The sequence below is a fragment of the Argiope bruennichi genome, chromosome 11 (assembly GCF_947563725.1).
Source record: "Argiope bruennichi chromosome 11, qqArgBrue1.1, whole genome shotgun sequence".
Lineage (NCBI taxonomy): Eukaryota > Metazoa > Arthropoda > Arachnida > Araneae > Araneidae > Argiope > Argiope bruennichi.
Genome location: NC_079161.1, coordinates 58,461,594 through 58,482,446, shown reverse-complemented (window position 1 = coordinate 58,482,446; position 20,853 = coordinate 58,461,594).

Below are 20,853 nucleotides of genomic sequence, written 5' to 3'. Positions count from 1 at the left end.
CAACTTATTGATTACTCCTGCGCGAAGGTTATGGGCATAGTACAGTTATTGCATATAATATTTGAAAATGAATTTTTGTTTGTATTGTATGCGCTGCCATACCGTTCATCCGTTTGCGATGCAACTTTGCCAACTTATTGCTTATACTTGCAAGAAGGTTCTAGGAGTAGTGTAATTATTATATGTAATATATAAAAATGAATTTTTGTTTGTTCGTATTTTATGCGCTGCCGTACTGTTCATTTGATGGCGATAAAACTTTGCCAACTTATTGATTACCCCTGCGCGAATGTTATGGGCATAGTACAGTTATTGCATATAATATTTGAAAATGAATTTTTGTTTGTATTGTATGCGCTGCCATACCGTTCATCCGTTAGCGATGCAACTTTGCCAACTTATTGCTTATACTTGCGAGAAGATTCCAGGCGTAGTATAATTATTATATGTAATATATAAAAATGAATTTTTGTTTGTTCGTATTTTATGCGCTGCCTTACTGTTCATTTGATGGCGATAAAACTTTGTCAACTTATTGATTGCCCCTGCGCGAATGTTATGGGCATAGTACAGTTATTGCATATAATATTTGAAAATGAATTTTTGTTTGTATTGTATGCGCTGCCATACCGTTCATCCGTTAGCGATGCAACTTATTGCTTATACTTGCGAGAAGATTCCAGGCGTAGTATAATTATTATATGTAATATATAAAAATGAATTTTTGTTTGTTCGTATTTTATGCGCTGCCGTACTGTTCATCCGATGGCGATAAAACTTTGCTAATTTATTGCTTTGAATCTAGAAAGTTCATGTTTTTCATATACCCAGTTGTTTGTTGGATGCTTACGAGTCGGAAAGCCACTAAATTTATTTGTTTTTCCTGAAGACGGAAAAACAAAAGCAAAAAAATATTGTCTACCCTAAAGTATACTTGAATAATAAAGTAAAAAAATAAAAAATAAAAATAGAATAAATATTATTTATACTTCTCCTTTATATATCATTCAATTTCAGTGAATGTATTCATTGTAGACAAGAAAACAAATATTCTTTCTATCATTTCTTATTAAACAAGATAGCTATTTCAAATTTGGAACGATATTTCCAAAATTATTTTTTTCTGTGGCAGCAACGTGTCGGGTAATTTTTCAACTACAAAACATTTGATTGTAAATCTTCTAAAGTTCGTAAAAGCAGGTATTTAGTTGCAAATTTGTTTATATTAAAAGCAGCATGAGTGATCTCTTCAATTCTTTATCGCAAACATTTTAATAAACGTATTGAATCCTCCTTCGGAATAAAATTGTGGACTTTGGATAAGGCAGCCGATGATTTACAATATATTGGGGAATAATAGCTATGCAATTCTAGCTTGAAAGCTTTTATTGATGATAGTTTTGGCGTGAATTTAGCATTTTTTAACTGAATATATTGTGTGTTCTTTGATCATTAATTCCTGGAATGCATTTAAAAGGACCCGAAAAGCGAATTTACATTTGAGACGCTATTTTTACAATAGATTGGATCTAAAAACTCACATAGCACAAGAATTGTTGCCATAAGCTCATATAGCACATTTTATTTATTAAAATAACTGCTTATTTGAATTACTGCGTTTAGATGCATGCGAAAGTACATATGGACAGATGGTCAACCTCTTATCGGAATTTGGTTCAAAATGCTATAAGAACTAGTATTTTAGCTGATAAACCAAAATACCAAAAAAATCATGAGTTCTTTTTCTATCTTACTAATTTTTCTGATTAATCCTTTGAGGCATAGTAGTTTCGTTTGAGTCCAACTTCGGTATTCACAACAATAAAAGAATGTAAAAAAAAATCCTTTTCATTTAATCTCTACTAATAATAAAGATGAATGTATGGGTGTGTGTCGGAGCTCTACAAGCCTGACTGATTGAACTGCAGCTCCAAATTTGGCATATATAACCTCGGACTGTGCATCTCTGAGGGATTATTTTTGAAATTTAAATTGGAATTAAAACTTATTAAAATTTAATTGAATTTTGGCGTTTTTCCGGGATAACTTCCGAAAATAATTTTAAGAAAAAAAAATCAATTTTATACCATTTAAAAAATTTTAAAAAAATTATCTTTTTAATGATACCAGCTTACTGGTAGTGTCAATTCAAACCGTTTTTATTGTTTCATCAAATATTTAATCTCATGATTTTCTTCCATTATTGAAAGCTAAAGAGGAATAATTTGGTTAACAGCTATATAGTTTACAAGAAAAATATAAAACAGTGAAATTAGAATGAAATTTAGAGGATAGATGAACCACTCATGTACATTTTAAATAGTGCTATGGTAGTAACAACATGTATAAGGCAATTAAAAATGTCATTAATATTTAACTGGGGCGGTGCGGTCGGTATTTGAGACCGCTAAGGATAGACTTTCGATCATTTTTATATTATTTTTAGCTCAATCGAATGGATTGACTTTGTAGCTTCTTGTTTCGTAACCATCACTACACATGCACTTTTTCAACTGGTTTCAGCGGATGCTTAAAAAAATATTTCAGCTATTTCTTTGCGCGAAGTCTGTGAGACCGCACCTTCCTTTTAGAGTTCAAGTATTATACGAGGCTTAGCAGATGGCTCTAAAATGTGGCCCTCGATATACCATTCTGTTGCATATTCAAATCAAGCAGAGGTCGGTCCCAGAGGAGCAACATTATTGGATAATCATTTTGTAACCGGAAGTACGTCGTATTTCCGGATGAATTGTCATTGGATGTTTGTTCTTTTTAAGTAAAAAGAACAGACACCGCCTGTGTGTATATACCGTAGCTGTATACTCTGCAAGATGCAGACTTTTTAGTTCTTCATTAAAAGAATTTGATTTTAATCTAAATGCCTGGTCTTATTTATACTCTGCTATTTTTGTTGAGAAAAACTCCAACACATTCAACCTACTGATCCTTGTTATGCAGCAGAGTTCCAGAGACTTTTAAATGGAACAGAAAGTGATTTTAGTGATGAGTATAATTGTAAAGAAAATTTTTTCGATGAAAGTTCGCATTCGACTGGTTCTGATATGTATGGTCAATTATAATTAATTTTTCTAGTGATAATGTATTTTTAAAAATTTTTAAAATATATTAATAAACCTAGAGAAATATCTGCAGAATTGATAGCGTTGAGTTTTATACTAGTACTTATACTGTATGTTTAAAATGCTGTCGAAAATCATTATATGCATGTTGACTAGTATCTTTGTAGAAATGATGCCGAAAAAAAAGCGTCAATTTTACCCATTACCAATTATTTTATTTTTCCTATAATTGTCGAACTTTCCATTATATTATTTGCTTTATACCTTTTTATATTGTAAAAATAAATATGATTTAAAAAGTAAAAAGTAATATTTTTTTTTCAAGAATAAGTTTTGTTGTAACACGTAATTTGAGAAGAAAATGCATACTCAAATGCAATTACTTTTTTTCAATGATAATATATTTTGAAAATTCTAAAACATATTTATATATATAAAAAAATATCTGCAGAATTTATTGGCTGATTTTCATACTTATACTTTCATCAGAAAATTTAATTTGAGTGTAAAGAAAATGCGGTCTTGTAGACCGCACCTCCCCAGTTAAGTCCTAAATTTTCCCCTCCCCAGTTAAAAGTTAATGTCACATAATTTGGCTGTATCTTGGGCATGAAATTATGCCTAATCGATTTATCTAAAATGAAATATAATTAATATTCCTGGTGAATCAGCTAGTCGCTTAAGTTGGCTAGATTAAAATAAAAAAAGATGCATTAAGACTTATCATTTTTGATATACTATGAATGTTAGAGAATTTCTTCTTTCTTAAAATTCTAGACATGTTTATTTAAATATTTATTTCTTTAAGTTTTAGCTTTGAATATCACATTTAAAATGCTTGTCATATAATTTAGAAGAGACTTTTTAAGCACTTTTTATCCGAAAATGTTTTTTTTTAAACTATTTTGTTCTTTTGAATTTTGTATTTCAAAAAAGACTAAAGGTTTTTTTTTCTTTTTAAGCAAAAAAAAGTTAAAGTCAAAATTTTAAAAAGGTAAATCATTTGGGACTTTTTAGGCTGTTAAAAATATAAACATAAAAAAATAAATTATGAAAAATTGTTACATTGTTTTAGAAGAAGACCATAGCTATGTTACAATTTTCAGGAAGCAAAACTTGGAAGTAAATATGTAATTATGTTTTCGCTTGTCAAAATTTCCTCTTTTCTTTGAGTAAAAGAATACAAAGAAAAAGCATGCGAAGTAGTGACTTTTTTATTGCTAATCTCAAATATAATATTTCTAGAAGTCACTTATTTTGCTCGATACCGAAAGATTTTTTTATGATATGGAGAATAGATAATATTGGTAATAAAGTGTTTTAAATTGGTTTCAGATATGTTCCTTATGATGGTAGAATATTTATTTTTCAGTTTGTATCAAAATTTTCTTTCAAAATCTTAATGGAGATAGTTATTTTCTCAAACAAAAAAACATTATTTTTTCTTTTTTTTTAAATTCTAGATTACGAAGTTGTGTTGTTGTGACTTATGGCACTTTACAAGCCCGCTGACAGTTATCTGTCAGCGATTTAAGCCGCGTGAGCGTCTCTTGTTTTCTCAGTAGCGCCAAATAAGGTCAAGAGTACGAATCAACTACTTAATGAGTCACATTCGCTTGCACAAACCCTTTTTACGAGGGGTGGGGGGGATTTATATACCTCACAGATAGAACACAGAAGAACAACAACAGAAGAACGAATCCGGGAAGCCCAGATTACGAAATACATAAAGATAAAGTATTATAATCGCCAAAAGATTCGAACCCGTAATTTTTATAAATCTCCACATTTCAAACATTAAGGAGCAAAACAATAATGGAATTATGCCTGTCTTTATGTCTTTTAGTATAAATAGCTTTGTGCCAGATGGATCGAAATTTTTATGTGATCTTTGCATAATATTTGAAGATTTCTATCAAATTTTGATCGAAATATATTCAGAAGAAATCTATCTATCCGGCTATTCAAATACGATACGTGAAGTGAATACGATAAATATGAAATAGAAAGAGATAGATGGATGGAATTTGGTATACAGGTTTAGCATCTAAAATGAAACTCTGTATCCAGTTTTGAATCAAACTCGTTAGGGTTGGCCATTGTCTGTCTGTACTTTTGTATTCGTGAAAACGCAATGTCTTAAATAACTGAAACTGAATTGTCATTTATTGCTAAAATTGTTGCTTTGTGTCAAATTCGATTTCAGTTGATCTAAAATTCTAGCTGTAAAATTTTCAATCATCATCAATTTTACTGTAATCATTTTATCAAATTTAATTGATATTAATATTTTTGCCTTTTCCTCTAATCTTTTTCATTATAAAAAAACCTAATGTTCTTATTATTAGAATGACTGGATATACTAACACATTTAATATATAGTTACTCAATTTTAACAGGAATTCATTAATGGTTTTATTAATATTAAAATCAGGTTTGATGTAATTACATTAAACAGACTATAGATGAAAAATTTTAACTTAATATAATCTTCCAAATTCCTCGAACAGAATTTCAAAACCCAATTACAAGCACCAACGGACGAAAATTAGTTTAGTTTAGTTTAGTAATTTTGTGTCAAATTTTAGCTTCAGTTGATCGAAATTTCTAGCAGTGAAATGTTCAAATATCAGCATTTTTATTGTAATAAATCAAATTTAATTGTATTAAATATTTTTGCCCCTTTTTCCATACCTTTTCATTAAAAAAAACTAGTGTACCTATTTTAGAATGACTGGAGTTATTAAATTAATATATAGTTAAATAATTTTAATAGGAATTTGTTAATATTAAAATGAGGGCATGAAGTAATAACATTAAACGGGCCATAGATGAAAAATTCTAACTTAATATCATCTTCCAAATTCCCCTAACAGAATTTCAAAATCCCAATTACACGCACCAATGGACGAAAATTATTCTGTTATCTGAAAACTACATTTTGAGAGGAATATGTCTTGCAGTGGACTGACGAGGAAGTAGTTTCAGGCGAAAGTGCGAGGGAGAATTGTGATTGTCAATTGAACTCTAATTAAATACCCGGGCCGATGTGGGCCTCAAATGAAAGTAGTCGTTTGCACAAAGGTGGGGTGGACTAGAGGGTAGTTCGACAAAATCAATATACGGTCCCGCGAATCCTCAATAAACTTTCTCCAACAGTCTGTCTCCTTCAAAATTATGCACGGTTGGTAGGGTTGAAATATTACGGATTGGAATAACGCAGGTGTTTCGATGAAGTGAGAATTAGAAAGTTTTAACGGAATGGAGCCATGCTTGTTTAAAATTTAACAATGTGATTGTTGATATAAGGTAAATAGAGACCTCCTAGTTGCTGTGATTTATTTAATGGTGAAATGACGGAAGATGGCTTGTAAGAGTTATTTAAATTAAATATGGGTTGATATAATTAGGACACGCGCTGTTTGTATCCATATGAGGGTTACAGTTTTATTCTTTGATAGTAGTTAGGGGTGTGGGGTGATAGGAGTCTCGTCGTCAGGATCAAAATAGTATTGTTTCGAATTATTATTATTTCCAGTATGAGGGTGCCAATATTCATTCTTTAATAATTAGTGATATTGACTGGTGTATTATGGTGTGTATCAAAAACGGCATTTTGCTGGTATAGAGCTTGTTAATATTTTTTTTCAAAGAAAAAAAAAGAAATTTTTCTGACGAATAATAATAATAATAATAATAATAATAAAAGAGACCTGGAAATATATAGTGAGTACATAAAGAGAAAAACTTGAAAAATAATAATAAAAGAATATAGTAGAAATTTAAAATTAAAAAATAGATATTATTATTATACATAATTTTACTGGCCATACAGGAGAATCGGGTACAGGGCAGACAATCGCTTCAAGTTGTAACTTTTTGTTAGAGATTAGTCACCAAATGTAACAACCTTCTATATCATTTTCTAATAACCCTAAAAGCAACAAGATGATGCCTTAAAAGCGATAAATCGCCATCGTATCCGTGCATTTTGAGGTTTCAAAACCCCAAATCCCTAACATCATGTTCTTACATGTAATAATAAAAGAATTGAGAAAGAAAAAATTAAAAGAAAAAACGGTATTATACAGGTAAAAAACTCACTAAATTAGTTGTTTCGGATAGGGTTTATACAAACCCGACTTTTTGAAAAACCGGTTTTCGAATTCAATATTTTCAAAAAATCAATTTTTGCCGGTTTTCGAATTTTTGTCAAAAAAAAAAAAAGAATGTGGAAAAATATTTTATTTAATTTATATAAAATAGAAAAAAAACGATATCAATATCAAAGTCAAAGTCAGAATATATATATAAAAAAATCAAGGATTACATACACATATTACTTACACAAAATAACAAAAACATAAACCAAAATTTCGAATACTATTTATATTATTTTCACTAATTTTATTTTCTCCTAAGAAAATAGGATTTTGAAAAACATAAAATATCCACTGAACGGTGCCTAAATCTTGCTCTTATTTTGGACACAATATTGCCTGAAATTGAAAACACTCGTTTACTAGCTACTATGGTTTTATAGTTTTCATATGCATCAAATAACAAATCTAAGTTTTTTTGTTCTTTTATTCGTTACCTGAAATAATAAACGTTCTGCTTTCAGTGTCTTTGGATTTGTAAGCTTTTCTTCAGGTCTTCAAATTTTGACAACTAATAAAGGCAAAAACATTCCAATCTCTTTCTAACTCCTTCACAGGGCACGGGATTAAATTTAAAAGCGGTACGTTGTGAATTAAAATTTTCTTTGATTTTTTTTACAGGTTAAGCAGTTTTGATTCGGCACAACAGTAATTGATCAATAGCATTTTCAAAAAATTCTTGAATTTTCAGGAAAAATACAAATTTTGCTACCACAAGCACCAAATATTTTGCTAAAATGGAAGACAATACGCCAAGCGATGCGTCAAGAAACTCGCCAAGCAGCCACAAATTGCTTGTACTGAATGGTTCCTTTGCGAGTTTGATGGTTCTTTGGCGAGTTTGGTGTCTCTTTGGCTTCCTTCAAGGAAGCTTGTATTGAGTTACTGATAACAGTATATTTTTTGTATATATTGTGTCTCACCTTTGGCGACCAAGTGGTTTGTCGGAAGTATTGGTTAGATTTAATTTCAATTAAATCATTTGGATGAAATTTCTTGTCCATGATTCCGTAAAATAGTCACACATTAAAGCTTTGTTAGTCTTGTATATGTTCTGTTAATTGTACACATGAACTTTTCTAACGGAGACAATTTCCTTGACATCATAGCGCTATTATATCCGGTTCTTCTCTAAATTTATTAAGTGGTATTGTAATTTCAGTTTTTTTTTTTTCGTCTTGTAAACCACACATATATTAAACTGAATCCTTCAAGAAAATCATAGTATTAAATATTTGACGAAACAATGAAAACGATTTCTATTTCGTTCACAGCATTGAAAATGTTTTGAAATATACAACAAAATGTTTAAAAGTTAAACAAATCTAGAAAAAAGAATTTTTACAGTAACGAAATTGGTATAATTGAAAAGATAATTACTTGAACTTTTAAAACTTTAAAAGATAATATCTTTAACTTGAAACTTGGATTTTAAATCATTTTTGTACGGGAATAATTTTGGCAGGTCCAGCAAAAGAAGTATCAAAATCTAATTATATATTTTATTAATTAAAATTTAACTAAAATCCCTTCCCTTCCAAGAAAAAGAACTCCTAGGTGCGCATTCTGACTTTCCAACATGTATCTAAACCCAAATTTTGAAGCTCTAGGTCAAACAGTCTCGTTTGTAGAGCATACACACATGCATACACAGATATTTTCTTTTTAGTTTCAGATTTTTGTGCTATATGTAAACCTCTTCATTTATCATGTAATAGCGAAGGCACATACGATACCTTTTTGATGCGATCTTCATACACATAGCTGCGCAGGCCAAGTTCAAACTTGATGCAGGAGCTATCTGTAAATGTTGTTATTCAGCAGTATGACAGTTATAGATAGGAAACAAAAATTTGTGATATTCTTCCCTAGTCTATTTATTCATATAGCAGTTATACATCCTGTACATTCTCTGATTTCGTCAGCTGTCGGCTTTGTATGTTTTTCATTTGATATACGAATTGTGCAGAGCGAATTGTATACTTTCTCGTATACGAATTGTACAGAGTGAATTGTACACTTTCTCGTATGCGAATTGTACAGCGCAAATTGTATACTTTCTCGTACACGAATTGTACAGAGCGAATTGTATACTTTCTCGTATACGAATTGTACAGAGTGAATTGTACACTTTCTCGTATGCGAATTGTACAGCGCAAATTGTATACTTTCTCGTACACGAATTGTACAGAGCGAATTGTATACTTTCTCGTATACGAATTGTACAGAGTGAATTGTACACTTTCTCGTATGCGAATTGTACAGCGCAAATTGTATACTTTCTCGTACACGAATTGTGCAGAGCGAATTGTATACTTTCTCGTATACGAATTGTACAGAGCGAATTGTACACTTTCTCGTATGCGAATTGTACAGCGCAAATTGTATACTTTCTCGTACACGAATTGTACAGAGCGAATTGTATACTTTCTCGTATACGAATTGTACAGAGTGAATTGTACACTTTCTCGTATGCGAATTGTACAGCGCAAATTGTATACTTTCTCGTACACGAATTGTGCAGAGCGAATTGTATACTTTCTCGTATACGAATTGTACAGAGTGAATTGTACACTTTCTCGTATGCGAATTGTACAGCGCAAATTGTATACTTTCTCGTACACGAATTGTACAGAGCGAATTGTATACTTTCTCGTATACGAATTGTACAGAGTGAATTGTACACTTTCTCGTATGCGAATTGTACAGCGCAAATTGTATACTTTCTCGTACACGAATTGTGCAGAGCGAATTGTATACTTTCTCGTATACGAATTGTACAGAGTGAATTGTACACTTTCTCGTATGCGAATTGTACAGCGCAAATTGTATACTTTCTCGTACACGAATTGTACAGAGCGAATTGTATACTTTCTCGTATACGAATTGTACAATTTCTCGTATACGAATTGTATACTTTCTCGTATACGAATTGTACAGACTGAAAGTATAGGAATCATTAACAAATTTAGTCTCAAGAATTTGAGTGCTAGGATCCTTATCACTAATGTGTTTTTTATATAATATTTGAATTATATTTATCTGTGAACTCGATAATTCAGAAACACTTTGAGCTAGACGGATGAAATTTGGCTGGTGATCTTTATGTCAAATTTATAAATTATTTATTTAAATTTTGCAGGAAAAAAATCCATTCTCAAGAAGTTTATCTGTTTGACTGAATGTGAGTTAGCATATTATCTACAAAAAAATGTAGTAAGGGATGTAGTAAATGTAGAAAGGGATTAAAAGATATAGCATAAAAATTTAACATTTATAATGAAGTTCTTTTCAAATTTTGAGCCACTTATGTCAAGGGGTTGATCGTTATTTGATCTAAATTTTAACCTTTCTTTTAAAATAAAAACTAAAAAATGTAATTTTGGCTTCAATAGGCCAAAAAAATACAACCAAAATTGACATTCTATTTCTTTTACCATATTATCAGACCTCAAACGTATAGTAGTCACAGCCTTGCTCGTGGTCTTCATTTTTATGCGGAACAAAGGGGATAAACCTTAAAAATATAAATGAATTTGTTGTTTCCATTTAAATATAATTTAAAAATGTAATGTATTGATTGAAATATCACTTAATGAATTATTATAAATAAAAAACAGCAACCATTTTTGTGTATAGTATTCTTTTTGTTACTAAGTGTACATGCATTTATGTATGAAATTATGTTACGATCTTTAAAACGAGATTTTGTGACGAAAATTAAAATTCTTTTTTTGCTAAAGTGAGTTTAATTTCTGAAAAATTGTTTCCGCTTAAAAGAATGCTTCAAAAATATTTTTGAAATAAACTTCTTTAAAATGACATTTCTTACATTTTGCTGTGTATATAAGTAGGCTTAATCTTTCAAATTAATTTTCGAAACTTTAACTATAAAAAAAATAGCAAATTTAATTATTCCAATAGCAAAACATTATATTAGAGCAAATTTAGTATTCCATTTTTTTTTTCATTTACATATGTTTGATATGTAAACCTTTCATTACATGATAGATATCGAATCTATAATCGAGGACATTTCACGAATTTTGAATATTTACTCTGTCAATAGTATTTAATGCAGCTTTAATGCATTCTTTAAGCTCATTCATAGGTTTCGGCAGTAATAACCAAAGATTTTGGCATAACAGAGAAAAAAATTCACATTAGGTAAAATCCTGAAATTTTAAACAAGTTATTAAAATTACCTGTTCGTACAATAAACTTTGGGGAAGATCCTCATTTTGATACACTAAAGGCAGCATGGGTCGGGAGAGTCTGGTTAGTAACGCGTTGAATTCGCTTCCGTTGGGTTGCGAGTTTGAATTCCGCCAACCGAAGACTCTCCGTGTGCAAGGTGGATGGTGCACATATAAAATCTGTCGTAGCCACAAAGTTCTCCAAGTCGAGCCAATACCCCTTAGGGTATTAGGTGTAAGGTTCTAGGTGATCGTTCTGTGATTCAGGTCTAATTTACGACCTATGGATGAGTGAATGAATGACGTACGCCCCGTGAAAAGGGCTGTAGCGCATGAGTAGCTGAAACGCACTCTTGTCCCTAGATGGTGCTACTGAAACAAGAGATACTAAAATCGACTTAATATCGCTGACAAACTCAGCGGGCTTGTCTTTGACAAGTGCCATAAGCAACAACAACGTAGACGGCCAGATCCTGATAAAATGCACTTCCTACAACCTTTTAAAACATAAAGTTCGTGCTTTAATCAAGCATTTGTGGAAATAAGCCTAATCTCATATGATAACCTGAAGTTTGTGGTAGCAGAGTTCAATTTTTTAAATTTTTTGTTTTGCTTCAGTTTATTAATTAATTCTATTAAATTTCATGGATGCCTTTTGACCACGCATTAAAGATACTGATACCTTCTCAAAAAATATTTTTTTAAAATGAACGATTCTGAATGAAATAATTCTTTTGCTAGTATTTGACAAAAATTTCTTCTTTCTCAATATTTGCGCAATCTTTGGTTACTTATGGATCTGAAAAACAATTCTTGCACAATTTCCTAACTACTTTTAGTATTCGGAACTTTAAAAATATAATAGAAAAATTTCTTTCTTTTTCTTTGAAATAAAAAAACTTCGTTGAAATGTTTTAGATGGATTTTTATCTCTCTTCATTCTTTTTCAGATTTTATTTGGTCAGATAATTCTAAGAAATGTTTATCCAAATTTTTATCTTTTTAAAACTTTGGTAAGAAATGTTTGAAAAGATTAAAATGAAAATTCCAAAGAACTTAACACAAAAATTGGAAGAAAGACTTTAAAAAACTTTTTTTAAAAAAAGAAAAAGTTTTTTTTTCATGACAAAAGAGCAAAACTTTTTATTTTTATGTATAAAAAGGTTTAAGTAAATTTTTTAAAAATCAATTAAGTTAGATTAAGTTTTTTTTTAAATATCCGGAGGTAATTAAAAAAGTTAAGTTTACACATTTATGCTCTTTCGGAAAACTTCGTATTCTATTCAAGTTTTTTTAATAAAATGAAAATTAAGGTTTTTAATGAGGTTTCCTTTGATCAAATATTTCAGCTTCTTTTTTATTAAAACTCGAAAAATGCAAAAGTATATAAAAAAAAACCGTGTTTTTTAATTTTTTATACTAGTAACTTTTTTTTAAAAAAATTATTTTTTGTAAAAATAATGCATTATATGCCGAAACACACAATAAATATTCAAAATATCCATTTCTTCAAGACATTTGTTTATTTAATAAAGCTATTTCAGAACAGATACTTTGAAAATTAAGTACATAATGAGGCATATATTTACTGTCAAAATTATTCTGAGTTTAGCTTTTTTGATATTTTTATGCTTATATTTTGAAACTAAGTGTTTTATTGAAAATTCAGCAAGGCAAATAATATGAAAATATAAATTTTAGTGAAAAATAATTGTGCTTTTTTGATTGATAATGTCTAAATCCTTTCTCCTGTTGGTGTTATTGACTTTGAAAGAATATATTAGAAATGTTATTGTAGCTGTTTCTGAGAAGGTATTGTGAAAATAAAGTACTTAATAAAGCAAACTAACGGATACATATAGTAAAGGGACTACAGATTGCAGAAACCCTTAGTGATAAAACAAAGAAGTTACAAAAGTAACTCAAAATATAAAGAAGATTGACCAAGCAACAGATTAAAAAATTCGCAAGCTATACCGTAATAAAATCACAGGAAAAAATTTATTGGAGTTTTCTGGAAAATTGCTTGATATATTTCAGATTAAAATTATAAACATTTCGTAACTTCAAAAAATATATGTCCTAAAATTAAAAAATGTATTCTCAGATTCCTCTCTCTAAGATCGTTTCTCTGATTTTTTAAAATTATTTTTGTTTCCTTTATTCATTGCTTAAATTTCATTTCGCTTTTGGGCAACTTGAAAAATAATGCATGATAATACCTAAGAACATATTTTTTTTAACTTTTAGGAGAGAAACTACATCTGCAATCCTTTGCAAGGCATGTGAAAGATACATTGTTTTAATCCCAAATATATCTACTAGTTTTATAAATAACTCCGTGAAACTTTCCTTTGTGTTTTAATGATATAATTTCCTAATTGGACATTTCAATCGTTATCCTTTATTTTTGAATTATTTTTGTTACTTACTACTATTTAGTTCTTTATTTTTTACTTATTTTTGTTCTTATTTATTTTTGTTTTTTATATTACTTTTAATTACTTTTTTCTTTCGCCGCTTGGGACGCTGTAATCCATCTCAATAAATTTAGCATAGTCCCATTACTGTAGGTACACGTAACTTCTTGGGCTGTGCGAGGCGTCGGTTTGAATTTAAATGGCTTAAAAGGATTTTATAGACCATTCTTTATATATAAGCCATACATTCTTAGCTTCAGATTGTAAAGATCTTACTGGCTTCGCAACATATCTGGATTTAAAAATGTATCACAAAAAGACTTCTTCGTGCATCTTAGAACAAAAATTAAATCCTTGCTCTAATCCTCCATACTTTTAGCAACTGAATACACTAAAAAAAAAGAAAAAAAAACTTAAATTCAGTGTTTTACACTTGAGAACATTTAGTGTTCTTAAAATCAAGAATTTTTTTAGAATACTTTTTTTATTACCCGATGTGCTTGGAACTTTTGAAAGAGAACTAAGCTTATGTTGAACATAAAATCAAATTCGGCCTTTTCTTCTGTTAGGTTCCCCTAAACCTAGTAAAAAATAGTGGCGTTAAGCTCTTAATGGATTATTTGTTTTTCAAAAGAGTTTTAAAGATTTTTAAAGCTTTTAAAAATTTGATTTGATTAAAGTTCCGAAGAATCAATCTTTAAATTTGTGTTAAAGAAGGAGCTATAAAAGTTTAAACAAAGTATTGCTCTTGTTATTAAAATTATGATGATTAAAAGATGACGAGATCTTATTTAATTTCTATTTAGCTTTCACATGTGTTATGGAATTTTACAAAATGAAATTGTTTAAAATATACTAAATAACAGCAAACTTCGATAAAAAGGATTTTGTAAAAGAAAATTCATTTTCAACTATGAAATTAATCAAAATTATATGTAATATACTGCTTTTATACCAAAAGACTAGCTGCCTTTAGCGACCAAGTGCTTTACCTGGAATATTGGCTGAATTCTTTTTCAATTACATCAATCACTCATAATTTGGTAACTAAAATTTCTCTAAATATTTTATATTCTGTGTAATTTAATAGCCTTACACCTGTTCTGATTATTGTTTTCATGAGTCTTCTTCATGGAGTCATGTCCCATGAAGTCATAGTATCATTAGTCATCTTCATTTAATCTATACGTATTATAGAGAAAGTATAGAAATCGTCAGAAAATTTGAACTGGAGATTCTGCAGAATCTTCACGATTTAGACCTCTCCCTGAGTTCGAAAAACTCATTTCTGGAAAGTGTCCATCCTTCTGTCTGTTTGTAACAAAGATAACTCAAAAAAAGCTTTTAGCTAGACGGATGAAATTTGGTATACGGTCTTTACATTTAATTTGTAGATTCCTTTCAAATTTTGAGTAAAATCTCTTCAGAGAAAGTTCGTTTCTCTGTCTTTTAGAATCTAAATTAGCACTATAACTACAAAGCAAAAAGAGCTAGATAGATAAAATTTGAGATCCAGAATTAATATCTGTAATCTAGAGACCTATCGAATTTTAAACCAAATACATCAAGGAGTTGGATTTTCAGTCTGTCGGTCTGTACTTTCACAAATATGTGAAGGCGGTAATTCAAAAACTCAAAGACTTAAATGTATCAATTTGGCATGGGATTTTGTGACTACAAGTGAAGTTTTGTGTCAATTTGTTGTCTCACTCGTTTGGGGAAATCGTGTCTAAAGTACAAATTCAGTTTTCGGATAGTATTATCAGCATGCCAGAGTTATAATTCGCCAAAAAACTCGCCAAGGATTTTACGATAGATTCTGTAAAAATGGTAAATGCGCGCCAAAAGTTAATATTAGGAAGTACTGTAAGCAAATACTACGGAAGGTATTCTCTGGTATGACAAGTTCATTAGAGAGTATGCGCGAAAGATTTGTTGAGACCACTTAAGCTGTTTTATAACTGGATGTGCAAAAATACAGGCAGAATGTTAGACAAGTTGTGTATAACGAACAGAGGTGTGTAAAGCTTCTGCTGTTTCTTATGGCACTTGCCAAGGACAAGCCCACTGTTACGAAGACAACGATTTTAAGCCGGTGGAGGAGCGTCTCTTGTTTTTTATAGTAGTGCCATCTAGGGCCATGAGTACGACTTAGCTACACACGTCAAACCCTTTTTACGGCGCGGACTTCATTCGCGCATTTCGTTCACTCATCCATAGATCGTAATTTAGACCTGAATCAGAGAACGATCACCCCTGATCCAGTACCCCCAGTGGTATTATTCCTGACATGGAGGACTTTGTGACCACGACAGATTTATACGCGCGTCAGCCACTAAGCACGCGGGGAATCTTCGGCCGGTAGGATTCGAATTCGCAACCTAAGAGACGCGAATCCAACGCTCTACCAACCAGGCTATCCCGGCCCCTGTAAAGTTTCTGAAATGATGTAAATTATATGTGTCTGAAAAATTTGAAGTTTTATAATATTATCTAGAAAAAATCACTTATATCAAATTGCATGAAATACTTGATAGATCCCGATGGGTTAATGATCACCAAAAGCAGCTAATAGGAGATAAGTTACATTTTGTTGAAAAATCAGACTTCGGTGTCTTGAACGATTCTTTAAACATATTTCTACTTTAGAACAAAAAACAAAATCAAAATGGAATCTGCCATTATTCACGAACGGAGTCCTTAATTAAATTATATTCATCTCCAATATACTCTGTAAACAAGAGTTAAATCCTTGGGGCAACATTTACAGCATTATTCCGAATTACGATTTAATGGAAGTATGATGTTTTTCTTCAGCTGTGACGAAGATTTCATTCCCTACCTCATTACACAAGTATTAAAGTCACAAAATCTAGTTGTAATAGTCCTTTGGGTTTGCTGGAAAATAGTTAATCTACTGGATTTCAGTAAATGTCATTATTAAGCTTTAGGCAGATGTTAAAATACTGGCAGTGACACAGATTCCCAATAGACGAAGAGGAATTCAACAATTATGCTCCCGAATTAAATCTAATTAGTAATTCCTTTTCTCGAAAAGCGAATTTTTGTTCATTTTCATGACATTTTAGAACTGTTTGCAATTTTGATAAGTTTATTTGTATTAGATAGACATTAAAGCTGCGACGATTTTGAGGAGAAAGGGGAGTGTTTTCATGTGTTTCAGAATATTAAACTTTAGAATAAACGTAAATAAAGCAGAAAAGTAAGCAATCTTCGTTGAATTCAAAAGAACTAGAGGGCGAAATTCAATTCAGTTTGTCAGGAAATATCACGGCCGGCGTCCTGGCGCACGCATCTTCCCCGTGATCTGGGCGTCCCGGGTTCGAACCCCACGGTTCGGGCATGGGTGTTCTTCATCTGTGTTCTATATGTGAGGTGTGTGAATGTGCCCACTCCATGTAAAAAGGGGTTGTGCAAGCGAATGTGTGTGTGTCATCTTCATATGAGCTAGAAGTCAGACTTCTGCCCTCGGGTGCTTAGGGGTCTTTGCCCTCAGAAGTTACTGCACCCCCTTTCCGTGTAAACGCGGACACAACATCATCAGGAAACATCACGACTCTCACATTTCGCCTTTTTTTCCTTTAATTTTATACCGGTTTGAAGTATGAGAATGACACAAAGTGACTGACAATACAATAGACGACAGCTTTAAAACAATGTATCAAAATTTTAGCTTTAATCAGCGAGGGTGGTCATCCAACCATTTTTTCATATATTCTCTAGTAAACTTGTCGTGACGAACTCCTTCCATGGCACTGGTGGACAATAGTTACGAAATATTAACTATTGGCGAGTATTTAGCATTTTTACTGAAATTATCGTGTTATCCTTGGCGAGTGTTTTGGCGATTAATCTCTGGCATGCTGTTAATAGTATCCGAAAATCGGATTTATGTTTTAGGTACGTTTTTCTCAACCGATCGGGAAAAAAATATTGTCAAAAATCTGCCCATATCCCATAATACCCCATGTCAAATTAGATATATTTAAGCCATTTCGCTTTTAAATTATCAGGTTTTCATGTTTCTAAAAATACAGATGAATCGATAATCAACTCCTTCTTGGATTTGGCTTAAAATTTGATAATCGTTCGCACAATAGATTTTAAATTTGTGTACCGAATTTTATCCATCTAGCTCTCTCTGTTTTGCAATTATTGTGCTAAGTTTTATTTGAACTGTCGGACAGACAGACTTCCTCTGGATGGAATTTGCACAAAATGTGTTCGAAATCTACAATTTTGCTGTAAAGATCCTATACCAAATCTCATCCATCTAGCTCCAAAGTTTTTGTTATTTGTCGCAGACAGACGGACATTTTTTAAAAATGGGTTTTTCGAACTCATGAGGATCTAAAACGTGAAGATTCTTCATAATCTCGAATTAGAATGTTTCGACGATTGTAATACTTTCTCTACATTTTGTATATGAGAAAAAAAACTGTAATTCAAAAAATATTGTCTGATACATATACACGATGCAGAAAAAAATCATTAATTATCAAAGAGATTTTCTAAAATTTATTGTGGAGATTATGGCAGATTATAGAACAAATTATTGTTAAAATGTCATCCCTTTTTTTCAGTATTTTTAGCACATTTTTTTTATTTATTTTGCACATAAATACGGTCGCATTATATCGCACCAGTTTCTAAGCTTTAGAAGAAAAATAAAATCTCTACTTTCTACTGTTTGTTCATTTTTAATACACATCACGTTTGTTTGATTTCAAGAACTATTAACTTATAAAGTTTGGCATTAAACACGCATGTAAAGCACAAAAAAATTAGCAGGCGTCGAAAAGCTCTGCGTGAATTTATAATGAGATTTTTGACAGATTAGAATACAAACTATTGTGAAAAGTTCGTCCTTTATTCTGAAAAGTTAAACCTATAATTCTAATTTGTTTCACACCTATAATTCTAATGCTAATTATAGGTGTGAAACAAAACTTTATGAAATAAGACATATTATTACTTTAATTATTTCAAGCCCAAATTTTAAATAGAAGTGGTAAAAATACTTTGATCACGTGGTCAAAATCTTTTCATTAAATACTTATTTTTTCCGTCACTTTATTTGACATGACGCCATGTCTGTCACCTTTTTAGCATCACGTGCAAACACTACTGATCACTGCCACGCCTATGCCTATATGAAATTATATTGCAAAAAGGAATTAAATCCTGGATTTGCATACATAATGGTATGTAATGCCATTTATTTGATAGTAATTTAACTATGATTAACAGAGGCTGATCAGGCAATGCAAATTGTAAGGACCCTCTATTAATGCATGGTGATTTCAGTTTCACATTTCAAAGCAATTTTTGTATGTTGGTGACTTGTTATCAGAGCATGATACGAGAATAAATGTTGTGATCACATGATGCTGTTTTGATTTAGATTTTTTGAAGCCTCAATATGCACGTGCAGAAAATTGGAGATTTATCGCTTTTGGAGTTATTAGAAAAATGGTAAAGAAGGTATCACATTTGACGATTTATCGCCTTCGAAAAGTTACAACTTGGTGCGAATGTCCTCCAGGTACCCGATTCTCCTGTCTGGCCAGTAAAGGACAGGGTTGTAAGAAGTTATCACCCAAAGAAGCACAAAGAAAATGGGAACGAACACAAAACAGTGATATCGAAATATATATATATATATAATTTTAAGCTTTTCTAACTGGCAAAAGAAGTTTTAGAGCTCGAAAGAATAAACCATTTTGAGATGAAGAATACTATAGTTTTTTCTAAATATGGAAGTATGCGTAATCTGATAGTCACGTGGTTGTTTCGATCCGTTTTAAACTGGTTAATGACTTAAATTAATTATGTCAAACAATGACTTAAAAATAATAATGCTCTCACATGATAACTTGAAATTTACAATAACACATTTTTAAAAAAATGGGTTAACCGTTTTCATTTCAGTAAATTTTTGAAAATGCATTTGTTTTTATTCATCTATTATGAATATACTTTCCAACATTGGTTACTCAACCATCAGTATCACTTCTTACAGAAATATTACATTTAACGTAGTATCATGATTGAGGAATAGGTATCTATAGAAAATTTTGAAACTTATTTGATTATTATTTCTGTATAGGCATCTGTGCGTGAAAATGGAATTTTCAGTTAAGATATCAAAGAAAAAAAGAAGAAAATATTAAAGAAGTAAGAAAGACAGATTTTTAATCATTAAAACCTTTTAAAATTATTTTTTAAAATTTAATTTAATGAATAAAATCTTGTGGAGGCATTACTAGAAAATTATGAAATTAATTTGATTATTATTTCTTGAAAAGTATTAATGCAAAACGCAAAAGCAGATAGTTTATAAAATGAATCAAAATTAGAAGAAAATACATTAAATTAAAGATGCTGTAAAAATAATATTGTTCAATAAAATTTTTGGAAGATATATTGTAGAATAGCAAGTGATTTTCATATTAATTTATATTTTAGATAACTTCTGTTTTTAGAATATTATCAGCGATCTTTTTCTCATTTTGTGCAGCATTTGTATAACATTTCATTGAGGTTAGATAGAAGCTTTTTTCTAATATATATATATATATATATATATATATATATATATATATATATATATATATATATATATATATATATATATATATATATATATATATATATATATATATATATATATATATATATATATATATATATATATATACATATATGTGTATATATACATATACATATATATATATATATATATATATATATATATATATATATATATATATATATATATATATATATATATATATATATATATATATATATATATATATATATATATATATATATATATGTGTGTGTGTGTGTGTGTGTGTGTGTGTGTGTGTGTAAAATTTATTACATGATATGTAAAATTTATTACTTATCATTTCCTTTGTATCAAATTCTGATTTGTTATTCTGGGAAAACAACTCACTTGTTGAACCTC